The sequence below is a fragment of the Cherax quadricarinatus genome, chromosome 75 (assembly GCF_038502225.1).
Source record: "Cherax quadricarinatus isolate ZL_2023a chromosome 75, ASM3850222v1, whole genome shotgun sequence".
NCBI lineage: Eukaryota > Metazoa > Arthropoda > Malacostraca > Decapoda > Parastacidae > Cherax > Cherax quadricarinatus.
In genome coordinates, this window is record NC_091366.1 from 3,014,940 (window position 1) to 3,030,637 (window position 15,698).

At 42.8% G+C, this 15,698-nt stretch overlaps 1 protein-coding gene across 1 annotated transcript in view; it reads right to left on the minus strand.

Moving 5' to 3' along the window:
* The window catches only part of LOC128691817 (tripartite motif-containing protein 3), a 440,921-nt gene that overhangs the window by 399,944 nt on the left and 25,279 nt on the right, over positions 1-15,698 (minus strand). The window contains exon 2 of the mRNA XM_070100920.1: positions 14,574-15,547. The gene's annotated coding sequence lies outside the window, so the exon portion shown is untranslated. The remainder of the gene's footprint in view (positions 1-14,573; positions 15,548-15,698) is intronic.

Genomic DNA, 15,698 nt, shown 5'->3' on the forward strand with positions numbered 1-15,698 from the left:
TGTCTGTCAGTTTGTATACACTGAGAGGTGTGTGTCTGTCAGTTTGTATACACTGAGAGGTGTGTGTCTGTCAGTTTGTATACACTGAGAGGTGTCTGTCAGTTTGTATACACTGAGAGGTGTGTGTCTGTCAGTTTGTATACACTGAGAGGTGTGTGTCTGTCAGTTTGTATACACTGAGAGGTGTGTGTCTGTCAGTTTGTATACACTGAGAGGTGTGTGTCTGTCAGTTTGTATACACTGAGAGGTGTGTGTCTGTCAGTTTGTATACACTGAGAGGTGTGTGTCTGTCAGTTTGTATACACTGAGAGGTGTATGTCTGTCAGTTTGTATACTATGAGAGGTGTATGTCTGTCAGTTTGTATACACTGAGAGGTGTATGTCTGTCAGTTTGTATACACTGAGAGGTGTGTGTCTGTCAGTTTGTATACACTGAGAGGTGTCTGTCTGTCAGGTTGTATACACTGAGAGGTGTGTGTCTGTCAGTTTGTATACACTGAGAGGTGTCTGTCTGTCAGGTTGTATACACTGAGAGGTGTCTGTCTGTCAGGTTGTATACACTGAGAGGTGTGTCTGTCAGTTTGTATACACTGAGAGGTGTCTGTCTGTCAGGTTGTATACACTGAGAGGTGTGTGTCTGTCAGTTTGTATACACTGAGAGGTGTCTGTCTGTCAGTTTGTATACACTGAGAGGTGTATGTCTGTCAGTTTGTATACACTGAGAGGTGTATGTCTGTCAGTTTGTATACACTGAGAGGTGTGTGTCTGTCAGTTTGTATACACTGAGAGGTGTGTGTCTGTCAGTTTGTATACACTGAGAGGTGTCTGTCAGTTTGTATACACTGAGAGGTGTGTGTCTGTCAGTTTGTATACACTGAGAGGTGTGTGTCTGTCAGTTTGTATACACTGAGAGGTGTGTGTCAGTTTGTATACACTGAGAGGTGTGTGTCTGTCAGTTTGTATACACTGAGAGGTGTGTGTCTGTGAGTTTGTATACACTGAGAGGTGTATGTCTGTCAGTTTGTATACACTGAGAGGTGTATGTCTGTCAGTTTGTATACACTGAGAGGTGTGTGTCTGTCAGTTTGTATACACTGAGAGGTGTATGTCTGTCAGTTTGTATACACTGAGAGGTGTGTGTCTGTCAGTTTGTATACACTGAGAGGTGTGTGTCTGTCAGTTTGTATACACTGAGAGGTGTCTGTCAGTTTGTATACACTGAGAGGTGTGTGTCTGTCAGTTTGTATACACTGAGAGGTGTGTGTCTGTCAGTTTGTATACACTGAGAGGTGTGTGTCTGTCAGTTTGTATACACTGAGAGGTGTGTGTCTGTCAGTTTGTATACACTGAGAGGTGTATGTCTGTCAGTTTGTATACACTGAGAGGTGTATGTCTGTCAGTTTGTATACACTGAGAGGTGTATGTCTGTCAGTTTGTATACACTGAGAGGTGTGTGTCTGTCAGTTTGTATACACTGAGAGGTGTCTGTCTGTCAGGTTGTATACACTGAGAGGTGTGTGTGTGTCAGTTTGTATACACTGAGAGGTGTCTGTCTGTCAGGTTGTATACACTGAGAGGTGTCTGTCTGTCAGGTTGTATACACTGAGAGGTGTGTCTGTCAGTTTGTATACACTGAGAGGTGTCTGTCTGTCAGGTTGTATACACTGAGAGGTGTGTGTCTGTCAGTTTGTATACACTGAGAGGTGTCTGTCTGTCAGTTTGTATACACTGAGAGGTGTATGTCTGTCAGTTTGTATACACTGAGAGGTGTATGTCTGTCAGTTTGAATACACTGAGAGGTGTGTGTCTGTCAGTTTGTATACACTGAGAGGTGTGTCTGTCAGTTTGTATACACTGAGAGGTGTGTGTCTGTCAGTTTGTATACACTGAGAGGTGTATGTCTGTCAGTTTGTATATATACACTGAGAGGTGTGTGTCTGTCAGTTTGTATACACTGAGATGTGTGTGTCTGTCAGTTTGTATACACTGAGAGGTGTATGTCTGTCAGTTTGTATACACAGAGGTGTGTGTGTCAGTTTGTATACACTGAGAGGTGTATGTCTGTCAGTTTGTATACACTGAGAGGTGTATGTCTGTCAGTTTGTATACACTGAGAGGTGTATGTCTGTCAGTTTGTATACACTGAGAGGTGTGTGTCTGTCAGTTTGTATACACTGAGAGGTGTATGTCTGTCAGTTTGTATACACTGAGAGGTGTGTGTCTGTCAGTTTGTATACACTGAGAGGTGTATGTCTGTCAGTTTGTATACACTGAGAGGTGTATGTCTGTCAGTTTGTATACACTGAGAGGTGTATGTCTGTCAGTTTGTATACACTGAGAGGTGTATGTCTGTCAGTTTGTATACACTGAGAGGTGTATGTCTGTCAGTTTGTATACACTGAGAGGTGTATGTCTGTCAGTTTCTATACACTGAGAGGTGTATGTCTGTCAGTTTCTATACACTGAGAGGTGTATGTCTGTCAGTTTGTATACACTGAGAGGTGTCTGTCTGTCAGGTTGTATACACTGAGAGGTGTCTGTCTGTCAGGTTGTATACACTGAGAGGTGTCTGTCTGTCAGGTTGTATACACTGAGAGGTGTCTGTCTGTCAGGTTGTATACACTGAGAGGTGTATGTCTGTCAGTTTGTATACACTGAGAGGTGTATGTCTGTCAGTTTGTATACACTGAGAGGTGTCTGTCTGTCAGGTTGTATACACTGAGAGGTGTATGTCTGTCAGTTTGTATACACTGAGAGGTGTGTGTCTGTCAGTTTGTATACACTGAGAGGTGTGTGTCTGTCAGTTTGTATACACTGAGAGGTGTGTGTCTGTCAGTTTGTATACACTGAGAGGTGTGTGTCTGTCAGTTTGTATACACTGAGAGGTGTATGTCTGTCAGTTTGTATACACTGAGAGGTGTATGTCTGTCAGTTTGTATACACTGAGAGGTGTATGTCTGTCAGTTTGTATACACTGAGAGGTGTATGTCTGTCAGTTTGTATACACTGAGAGGTGTATGTCTGTCAGTTTGTATACACTGAGAGGTGTATGTCTGTCAGTTTGTATACACTGAGAGGTGTGTGTCTGTCAGTTTGTATACACTGAGAGGTGTCTGTCAGTTTGTATACACTGAGAGGTGTCTGTCAGGTTGTATACACTGAGAGGTGTCTGTCTGTCAGGTTGTATACACTGAGAGGTGTCTGTCTGTCAGGTTGTATACACTGAGAGGTGTGTCTGTCAGTTTGTATACACTGAGAGGTGTATGTCTGTCAGTTTGTATACACTGAGAGGTGTATGTCTGTCAGTTTGTATACACTGAGAGGTGTGTGTCTGTCAGTTTGTATACACTGAGAGGTGTCTGTGTCAGTTTGTATACACTGAGAGGTGTCTGTCTGTCAGGTTGTATACACTGAGAGGTGTCTGTCTGTCAGGTTGTATACACTGAGAGGTGTCTGTCTGTCAGGTTGTATACACTGAGAGGTGTGTCTGTCAGTTTGTATACACTGAGAGGTGTATGTCTGTCAGTTTGTATACACTGAGAGGTGTATGTCTGTCAGTTTGTATACACTGAGAGGTGTCTGTCTGTCGGGTTGTATACACTGAGAGGTGTATGTCTGTCAGTTTGTATACACTGAGAGGTGTGTGTCTGTCAGTTTGTATACACTGAGAGGTGTGTGTCTGTCAGTTTGTATACACTGAGAGGTGTTTGTCTGTCAGTTTGTATACACTGAGAGGTGTGTGTCTGTCAGTTTGTATACACTGAGAGGTGTATGTCTGTCAGTTTGTATACACTGAGAGGTGTATGTCTGTCAGTTTGTATACACTGAGAGGAGTATGTCTGTCAGTTTGTATACACTGAGAGGTGTATGTCTGTCAGTTTGTATACACTGAGAGGAGTATGTCTGTCAGTTTGTATACACTGAGAGGTGTATGTCTGTCAGTTTGTATACACTGAGAGGTGTGTGTCTGTCAGTTTGTATACACTGAGAGGTGTGTGTCTGTCAGTTTGTATACACTGAGAGGTGTCTGTCTGTCAGGTTGTATACACTGAGAGGTGTGTGTCTGTCAGTTTGTATACACTGAGAGGTGTATGTCTGTCAGTTTGTATACACTGAAAGGTGTGTGTCTGTCAGTTTGTATACACTGAGAGGTGTGTATCTGTCAGGTTGTATACACTGAGAGGTGTGTGTCTGTCAGGTTGTATACACTGAGAGGTGTGTGTCTGTCAGGTTGTATACACTGAGAGGTGTATGGTGTATGGTGGCCCGGTGGCCTGGTGGCTAAAGCTCCCGCTTCACACACGGAGGGCCCGGGTTCGATTCCCGGCGGGTGGAAACATTTCGACACGTTTCCTTACACCTGTTGTCCTGTTCACCTAGCAGCAAATAGGTACCTGGGTGTTAGTCGACTGGTGTGGGTCGCATCCTGGGGAACAAGATTAAGGACCACAATGGAAATAAGTTAGACAGTCCTCGATGACGCACTGACTTTCTTGGGTTATCCTGGGTGGCTAACCCTCCGGGGTTAAAAATCCCAACGAAATCTTATCTTATCTTATCTCTTATGTCTGCAAGTGTAAATATACTGAGGTTTAATATAAACCCAGGTGGTTTAATATAAACTCAGGGGGTTTAATATAAACCCAGGTGGTTTAATATAAACCCAGGTGGTTTAATATAAACCCAGGTGGTTTAATATAAACCCAGGTGGTTTAATATAAACCCAGGTGGTTTAATATAAACCCAGGTGGTTTAATATAAACCCAGGTGGTTTAATATAAACCCAGGAGGTTTAATATAAACCCAGGTGGTTTAATATAAACCCAGATGGTTTAATATAAACCCAGGTGGTTTAATATAAACCCAGGGGTTTTAATATAAACCCAGGTGGTTTAATATAAACCCAGGGGGTTTAATATAAACCCAGGGGGTTTAATATAAACCCAGGGGTTTTAATATAAACCCAGGGGGTTTAATATAAACCCAGGGGGTTTAATATAAACCCAGGTGGTTTAATATAAACCCAGGTGGTTTAATATAAACCCAGGGGTTTTAATATAAACCCAGAGGTTTTAATATAAACCCAGGTGGTTTAATATAAACCCAGGTGGTTTAATATAAACCCAGGTGGTTTAATATAAACCCAGGGGTTTTAATATAAACCCAGGGGTTTTAATATAAACCCAGGTGGTTTAATATAAACCCAGGGGTTTTAATATAAACCCAGGGGTTTTAATATAAACCCAGGGGGTTTAAAGGGACAGGAGCTGTACTTCAAACCGTAGGTCGATCTTGTGTTGTTTTATATTCTCTGTACCTTCAAGGAGGTGGAAGGGGAGGTAAGGGGATCTTGATCCAAGGCGTCGGAGCTTGTCTTCTCGGATCAAACCTCATTACATCACTATTTTCCAGGTGTACAGTGACGCCCCTACGAGCTTAGCGCTTCCCCAGTGAATATACTACTACTACTACTAAATAATAATAATAACAATAATAATAATAATAATAATTCTCACGTGTCCAGTAGGTCAATATAGCAACATTCTCCCCTCCCCCTCTCCCCTCTCTCTCCCCTCCCCTCTTAAAAAATCCCCATCTATGAGCTGCTGTAAACCCTGGCGGCTTGTGGTGGGGGGGGGGGTGAAAATTTATTCATTGGCAAGTGCTTGGGCCCCCCAAGGGTAGGGGGGTCGGACCAGAGGGGAGGGGGAAAGGAGGGGGGTCGGACCAAGGGGGGGGAGAGAATATTGACAGTTAAGTTGACGGCCCGAGAGGATCAGGGTTAAGTTAGGGGGGGGGGCAAGAAATAGAGGATGGTAGGGGGGCAGGAGGGAGAGGGTGGGGGCGAGGGAGGGAGAAAGAGGGGGCATGGACAGAGTGCAGGGAGAGAGAGAGAGAGAGAGAGAGAGAGAGAGAGAGAGTGCATGGACAGAGTGCAGGGAGGGAGTACAGGGAGAGGGAGAGAGGAGGTTGGGGTCCTCTTCAGAAGATGTACAAGAGAGTCACAGTGAACAGAGACTACGTCAGTACTTGTATTTACACATCTTGATACAGAAACAAGATTTCTGATTTAAATCTTCCGATTAATTGCTGATAGCTGTGTCTACAAGAGAAAGTTGTATCATGCAGGTCTATGGTAGAGAAAGTTGTATCATGCAGGTCTATGGTAGAGAAAGTTGTATCATGCAGGTCTATGGTTGAGAAAGTTGTATCATGCAGATCTATGGTAGAGAAAGTTGTATCATGCAGGTCTATGGTAGAGAAAGTTGTATCATGCAGGTCTATGGTTGAGAAAGTTGTATCATGCAGGTCTATGGTTGAGAAAGTTGAATCATGCAGATCTATGGTAGAGAAAGTTGTATCATGCAGGTCTATGGTAGAGAAAGTTGTATCATGCAGGTCTATGGTTGAGAAAGTTGTATCATGCAGGTCTATGGTTGAGAAAGTTGTATCATGCAGATCTATGGTAGAGAAAGTTGTATCATGCAGATCTATGGTAGAGAAAGTTGTATCATGCAGGTCTATGGTTGAGAAAGTTGTATCATGCAGATCTATGGTAGAGAAAGTTGTATCATGCAGGTCTATGGTAGAGAAAGTTGTATCATGCAGATCTATTGTAGAGGAAGTTGTATCATGCAGGTCTATGGTTGAGAAAGTTGTATCATGCAGGTCTATGGTAGAGAAAGTTGTATCATGCAGATCTATGGTAGAGAAAGTTGTATCATGCAGGTCTGTGGTAGAGAAAGTTGTATCATGCAGGTCTATGGTTGAGAAAGTTGTATCATGCAGGTCTATGGTAGAGAAAGTTGTATCATGCAGGTCTATGGTTGAGAAAGTTGTATCATGCAGGTCTATGGTAGAGAAAGTTGTATCATGCAGGTCGATGGTAGAGAAAGTTGTATCATGCAGGTCTATGGTAGAGAAAGTTGTATCATGCAGATCTATGGTAGAGAAAGTTGTATCATGCAGGTCTATGGTAGAGAAAGTTGTATCATGCAGATCTATGGTAGAGAAAGTTGTATCATGCAGGTCGATGGTAGAGAAAGTTGTATCATGCAGATCTATGGTAGAGAAAGTTGTATCATGCAGGTCTATGGTAGAGAAAGTTGTATCATGCAGATCTATGGTAGAGAAAGTTGTATCATGCAGGTCTATGGTTGAGAAAGTTGTATCATGCAGGTCTATGGTAGAGAAAGTTGTATCATGCAGGTCTATGGTTGAGAAAGTTGTATCATGCAGGTCTATGGTTGAGAAAGTTGTATCATGCAGGTCTATGGTTGAGAAAGTTGTATCATGCAGGTCTATGGTAGAGAAAGTTGTATCATGCAGATCTATGGTAGAGAAAGTTGTATCATGCAGGTCTATGGTAGAGAAAGTTGTATCATGCAGATCTATGGTAGAGAAAGTTGTATCATGCAGGTCGATGGTAGAGAAAGTTGTATCATGCAGATCTATGGTAGAGAAAGTTGTATCATGCAGGTCTATGGTAGAGAAAGTTGTATCATGCAGATCTATGGTAGAGAAAGTTGTATCATGCAGGTCTATGGTTGAGAAAGTTGTATCATGCAGGTCTATGGTAGAGAAAGTTGTATCATGCAGGTCTATGGTTGAGAAAGTTGTATCATGCAGGTCTATGGTTGAGAAAGTTGTATCATGCAGGTCTATGGTTGAGAAAGTTGTATCATGCAGGTCTATGGTAGAGAAAGTTGTATCATGCAGATCTATGGTAGAGAAAGTTGTATCATGCAGGTCTATGGTAGAGAAAGTTGTATCATGCAGATCTATGGTAGAGAAAGTTGTATCATGCAGGTCGATGGTAGAGAAAGTTGTATCATGCAGATCTATGGTAGAGAAAGTTGTATCATGCAGGTCTATGGTAGAGAAAGTTGTATCATGCAGATCTATGGTAGAGAAAGTTGTATCATGCAGGTCTATGGTAGAGAAAGTTGTATCATGCAGGTCGATGGTAGAGAAAGTTGTATCATGCAGGTCTATGGTAGAGAAAGTTGTATCATGCAGGTCTATGGTTGAGAAAGTTGTATCATGCAGGTCTATGGTAGAGAAAGTTGTATCATGCAGGTCGATGGTAGAGAAAGTTGTATCATGCAGATCTATGGTAGAGAAAGTTGTATCATGCAGGTCTATGGTTGAGAAAGTTGTATCATGCAGATCTATTGTAGAGAAAGTTGTATCATGCAGGTCTATGGTTGAGAAAGTTGTATCATGCAGATCTATGGTAGAGAAAGTTGTATCATGCAGATCTATGGTTGAGAAAGTTGTATCATGCAGGTCTATGGTTGAGAAAGTTGTATCATGCAGATCTATGGTAGAGAAAGTTGTATCATGCAGGTCTATGGTTGAGAAAGTTGTATCATGCAGATCTATTGTAGAGAAAGTTGTATCATGCAGATCTATGGTAGAGAAAGTTGTATCATGCAGGTCTATGGTAGAGAAAGTTGTATCATGCAGATCTATGGTAGAGAAAGTTGTATCATGCAGATCTATGGTAGAGAAAGTTGTATCATGCAGATCTATGGTAGAGAAAGTTGTATCATGCAGGTCTATGGTAGAGAAAGTTGTATCATGCAGATCTATGGTAGAGAAAGTTGTATCATGCAGATCTATGGTAGAGAAAGTTGTATCATGCAGATCTATGGTAGAGAAAGTTGTATCATGCAGATCTATGGTAGAGAAAGTTGTATCATGCAGGTCTATGGTTGAGAAAGTTGTATCATGCAGGTCTATGGTTGAGAAAGTTGTATCATGCAGGTCTATGGTTGAGAAAGTTGTATCATGCAGGTCTATGGTTGAGAAAGTTATATCATGCAGGTCTATGGTTGAGAAAGTTGTATCAAGCAGGTCTATGGTTGAGAAAGTTGTATCATGCAGGTCTATGGTTGAGAAAGTTGTATCAAGCAGGTCTATGGTTGAGAAAGTTGTATCAAGCAGGTCTATGGTTGAGAAAGTTGTATCAAGCAGGTCTATGGTTGAGAAAGTTGTATCAAGCAGGTCTATGGTTGAGAAAGTTGTATCATGCAGGTCTATGGTAGAGAAAGTTGTATCATGCAGGTCTATGGTTGAGAAAGTTGTATCATGCAGGTCTATGGTTGAGAAAGTTGTATCATGCAGGTCTATGGTTGAGAAAGTTGTATCATGCAGGTCTATGGTAGAGAAAGTTGTATCATGCAGATCTATGGTAGAGAAAGTTGTATCATGCAGGTCTATGGTAGAGAAAGTTGTATCATGCAGATCTATGGTAGAGAAAGTTGTATCATGCAGGTCGATGGTAGAGAAAGTTGTATCATGCAGATCTATGGTAGAGAAAGTTGTATCATGCAGGTCTATGGTAGAGAAAGTTGTATCATGCAGATCTATGGTAGAGAAAGTTGTATCATGCAGGTCTATGGTTGAGAAAGTTGTATCATGCAGGTCTATGGTAGAGAAAGTTGTATCATGCAGGTCTATGGTTGAGAAAGTTGTATCATGCAGGTCTATGGTTGAGAAAGTTGTATCATGCAGGTCTATGGTTGAGAAAGTTGTATCATGCAGGTCTATGGTAGAGAAAGTTGTATCATGCAGATCTATGGTAGAGAAAGTTGTATCATGCAGGTCTATGGTAGAGAAAGTTGTATCATGCAGATCTATGGTAGAGAAAGTTGTATCATGCAGGTCGATGGTAGAGAAAGTTGTATCATGCAGATCTATGGTAGAGAAAGTTGTATCATGCAGGTCTATGGTAGAGAAAGTTGTATCATGCAGATCTATGGTAGAGAAAGTTGTATCATGCAGGTCTATGGTAGAGAAAGTTGTATCATGCAGGTCGATGGTAGAGAAAGTTGTATCATGCAGGTCTATGGTAGAGAAAGTTGTATCATGCAGGTCTATGGTTGAGAAAGTTGTATCATGCAGGTCTATGGTAGAGAAAGTTGTATCATGCAGGTCGATGGTAGAGAAAGTTGTATCATGCAGATCTATGGTAGAGAAAGTTGTATCATGCAGGTCTATGGTTGAGAAAGTTGTATCATGCAGATCTATTGTAGAGAAAGTTGTATCATGCAGGTCTATGGTTGAGAAAGTTGTATCATGCAGATCTATGGTAGAGAAAGTTGTATCATGCAGATCTATGGTTGAGAAAGTTGTATCATGCAGGTCTATGGTTGAGAAAGTTGTATCATGCAGATCTATGGTAGAGAAAGTTGTATCATGCAGGTCTATGGTTGAGAAAGTTGTATCATGCAGATCTATTGTAGAGAAAGTTGTATCATGCAGATCTATGGTAGAGAAAGTTGTATCATGCAGGTCTATGGTAGAGAAAGTTGTATCATGCAGATCTATGGTAGAGAAAGTTGTATCATGCAGATCTATGGTAGAGAAAGTTGTATCATGCAGATCTATGGTAGAGAAAGTTGTATCATGCAGGTCTATGGTAGAGAAAGTTGTATCATGCAGATCTATGGTAGAGAAAGTTGTATCATGCAGATCTATGGTAGAGAAAGTTGTATCATGCAGATCTATGGTAGAGAAAGTTGTATCATGCAGATCTATGGTAGAGAAAGTTGTATCATGCAGGTCTATGGTTGAGAAAGTTGTATCATGCAGGTCTATGGTTGAGAAAGTTGTATCATGCAGGTCTATGGTTGAGAAAGTTGTATCATGCAGGTCTATGGTTGAGAAAGTTATATCATGCAGGTCTATGGTTGAGAAAGTTGTATCAAGCAGGTCTATGGTTGAGAAAGTTGTATCATGCAGGTCTATGGTTGAGAAAGTTGTATCAAGCAGGTCTATGGTTGAGAAAGTTGTATCAAGCAGGTCTATGGTTGAGAAAGTTGTATCAAGCAGGTCTATGGTTGAGAAAGTTGTATCAAGCAGGTCTATGGTTGAGAAAGTTGTATCATGCAGGTCTATGGTTGAGAAAGTTGTATAAAAAAATAACATTGATTTTAATGTGAATATTAGTCCAGGGTTATACAAATTAGATTCATTTATAATTAATAAAAATTGGGAAGAATTTAAACTGTGTATGAGACGTCCTCGACCATTTCTCCAGCAGCATTATGGGTCGAGTGTATGTGAGGTGATATCTCAGCCTTATAAGCCTTCTGCTGCTCTCTTATTTTCACAGTTTCTTAATAATGTGAGAAATCACGACCCCCCTCCCCCCATACACACACACACAACACACAAAAACAACAGCACACAACACAAACACAACATACAACCACATACATACACAACTGCACACAAACACACACAAAACACACACACACACACACACACACACACACACACACACTAAACCACCACTCTCAATAAAACAATAAACCCAGCAATAAACCCTGGAATTATAAATGAGGCACTGCCACCACCATGATCAATAATGGCACCATGATGGCACTGCAATAAAACACCTCCATGGCACCATCACTGCCATGGAGAAGAGTGCCAGTATGTCACCATAACCTAGGCCATTAGTGGCCACTACACCAGGGTCACCTTTAACAAGTGCCACGCCATTACTGCTGCCAGGAAATGGCACTACTTTGGCACATTCTGAAGACATAATTAATTGTGGAATTATCTACCAGTGCCATAACTGATGGTGGAATTATCTATCAGTGCCATAAGTGATGGTGGAATTATCTATCAGTGCCATAACTAATGGTGGAATTATCTATCAGTGCCATAATAACGACGTATGATAAATACTTTAGGGAAATCTGTTGTTCTGTCAGGTGCGTGGCACCAGTGCCAACACGGAGTGCCAATACCCAGCTGGTGTGCTAGCCTGTCCCTTGGCCCTCTACCCCTTGATATTCTACCCCTGGCACTCCACCTACCAGTGGCACTGATAGTGGTACTTCCTTATTGGCACTGGCCCTGGCACTTCTACATTATGTTTATCATTACTATAATTATTTAGATTGAAATAAGCCTCAGGTGAATAGGTTAGGAGAAATGGAGATAGAAAGGGACAGGAGAAAGGGATAGAAAGGGACAGGAGAAAGGGATAGAAAGGGACAGGAGAAAGGGATAGAAAGGGACAGGAGAAAGGGATAGAAAGGGACAGGAGAAAGGGACAGAAAGGGACAGGAGAAAGGGAGAGAAAGGGACAGGAGAAAGGGATAGAAAAGGGCACTGTTCTTCAGATCAATGACAAGGTATCTTGCAAGACGTTGAATAGATCCCTCACCGTCTTGCAAGACATCAGTATAGACGCATTGATCAGCTGAGAGGTACAGCTGTGTCAGTGATCAGCTGAGAGAGGTACAGCTGTGTCAGTCATCAGCTGAGAGAGGTACAGCTGTGTCAGTGATCAGCTGAGAGGTACAGCTGTGTCAGTGATCAGCTGAGAGAGGTACAGCTGTGTCAGTGATCAGCTGAGAGGTACAGCTGTGTCAGTGATCAGCTGAGAGAGGTACAGCTGTGACAGTGATCAGCTGAGAGAGGTACAGCTGTGACAGTGATCAGCTGAGAGAGGTACAGCTGTGACAGTGATCAGCTGAGAGGGGTACAGCTGTGACAGTGATCAGCTGAGAGAGGTACAGCTGTGTCAGTCATCAGCTGGGAGAGGTACAGCTGTGTCAGTCATCAGCTGAGAGAGGTACAGCTGTGACAGTGACCAGCTGAGAGAGGTACAGCTGTATCAGTGATCAGCTGAGAGAGGTACAGCTGTATCAGTGATCAGCTGAGAGAGGTACAGCTGTATCAGTGATCAGCTGAGAGAGGTACAGCTGTATCAGTGATCAGCTGAGAGAGGTACAGCTGTATCAGTGATCAGCTGAGAGAGGTACAGCTGTGACAGTGATCAGCTGAGAGAGGTACAGCTGTGACAGTAGAGGTACAGCTGTGACAGTGATCAGCTGAGAGAGGTACAGCTGTGACAGTGATCAGCTGAGAGAGGTACAGCTGTATCAGTGATCAGCTGAGAGAGGTACAGCTGTATCAGTGATCAGCTGAGAGAGGTACAGCTGTGACAGTGACCAGCTGAGAGAGGTACAGCTGTATCAGTGATCAGCTGAGAGAGGTACAGCTGTATCAGTGATCAGCTGAGAGAGGTACAGCTGTATCAGTGATCAGCTGAGAGAGGTACAGCTGTGACAGTGATCAGCTGAGAGAGGTACAGCTGTATCAGTGATCAGCTGAGAGAGGTACAGCTGTGACAGTGATCAGCTGAGAGAGGTACAGCTGTGACAGTGATCAGCTGAGAGAGGTACAGCTGTGACAGTGATCAGCTGAGAGAGGTACAGCTGTGTCAGTGATCAGCTGAGAGAGGTACAGCTGTGACAGTGATCAGCTGAGAGAGGTACACCTCTACCCTTCCCTCTTCCCCCTCCCCTCTCCTCCCTCCCCCTGCCTATGTTATTACTTGGGCTTGTCATCTAAAAAGAAGGGGGGAATTGGGCGACTGTCATGTTCAACTCAACTGTGATGACTTGCAACTTGCACTCCACCGTGTCCTCAAGGTTGAGGGACTGTTCCCTTCAAGGTTCTGGGACTGATCCCCTCAAGATTCAGGGACTGATCCCCTCCTGTCATACGAATGTAAATGGGAAGCCTGGTAAACAATGAGACAACCACACACACACACACACACGCACAGGAGCTGTGACTCGACCACCGCAACCACAGCTGAGTACACACACACACACACACACACACACACACACACACACACACACACACACACACACACACACACACACACACACACACACAACTAGGTGAGTACACACAGGAGCTGTGACTCGACCACCGCAACCACAGCTGAGTATACACACACACACACACACACACACACACACACACACACAGGAGCTGTGACTCGACCACCGCAACCACAGCTGAGTATACACACACAAACACACACACACACACACACAACACACACATACACATACACACACACACACATACACACACACGCATACACACACACACACACACACACACATACACACACACACACACACACACACACACACACACACACACAGGTGAACTAAGACATCACAGTGTCAGTCTCTGATATATCTTCCCCTTTAAGGCAATGATTGATTGAATTCCCCCTCCCCATAAACCCCCTCCCCATCCATCATCCCCTCCCCCTCCGCCACAACATCTAAATCAACTTACATCAATTCAATCAATAATATATATATTTATATATATATATATATATATATATATATATATATATATATATATATATATATATATATATATATATATATATATATATATATATATATATATATATATATATACTTTACTATTCTTTTGGGAGAGGCCTAGTTTCTGAGCCTATGGTGTCTCCAAATGGTCTTCCACTACCATCCACTGGATAGATACTGGGTGCACGATAGACTAGCCACTTTAGAAACAAAATCTAATCCTATCTTCTAAATTTAATGCAACAGATCTGTCAACTGTAGATATGTATCTAGAAGTGCTTCCATTAACCCTTTTGAGGCCTAGTTCCTAGGCCTATTGTGTATTTTTCTTGTGGTACCATCCACAGGATGGTTGTGGATAGTACAAACTATCTACGTAAAGTGAAATCATTAAGTTCTTACCTTGAAAATCTGGGGTGAATTTGACCAATAAATCTTGACGGTGTTGTGGGCAACCTGGCAAGAGGTTGCCACTTGTCTTGACTCCAAGAAGCTGTCACGGAAGACAGGGAGGCTTCCTCAAGGACGTAGGGACGCTCCTGACGACTCCTACGGCGTCTGAGGAAGAGACAGAAGTCCCCACAGCTTGTCAAGGAAGGTAGGGACCTTCCCTGAAAAGGTATGGTCGCTCCTGACGACTCCTACGGCGTCTGAGGAAGAGACAGAAGTCCCCACAGCTTGTCAAGGAAGGTAGGGACCTTCCCTGAGGAGGTATGGTCGCTCCTGACGACTCCTACGGCGTCTGAGGAAGTGAGAGAAGTCCCCACAGCTTGTCAAGGAAGGTAGGGACCTTCCCTGAGGAGGTATGGTCGCTCCTGACGACTCCTACGGCGTCTGAGGAAGTGAGAGAAGTCCCCACAGCTTGTCAAGGAAGGTAAGGACCTTCCCTGAGGAAGTATGGTCGCTCCTGAGGACTCCTACGGCGTCTGAGGAAGAGACAGAAGTCCCCACAGCTTGTCAAGGAAGGTAGGGACCTTCCCTGAGGAGGTATGGTCGCTCCTGACGACTCCTACGGCGTCTGGTGATGAGAGTGAGGGGAATCCTCAAGGCTTTCCCCCCTCACTGACGTCGATCTTTTCTCCCTTCGCTCCCTTTAAACACAAAACCAATAAAAACACCGCTTTAAACACCGCACACTCGCCACGCTACTCTTAAGTACACAGTACTCTGGAGTACACACTAAAGTACACAGTACTCTAATTACACACTACGTAAGTACACAGTACTCTGAATTACACACTCCTTAAGTACAAAGTACTCTGAATTACACACTAAAGTATACAGTACTCTGAATTACACACTTCTTAAGTACACAGTACTCTTTAAGTACATTTCAAGACACTTGTGTCCCTCTAGTCCTGTCTTCTCTCAGTAACCTGGAAAATATATAAAATTACAAAAAAAATTAGTTTAATGAACAGTACTGGTGTATTATGGAAATAAATGGTATAAAATACCGACACAATGGAAACATAAACACATATGCAGTTTAATGTGATCCTTTATTGGCAACGTTTCGCCCACACA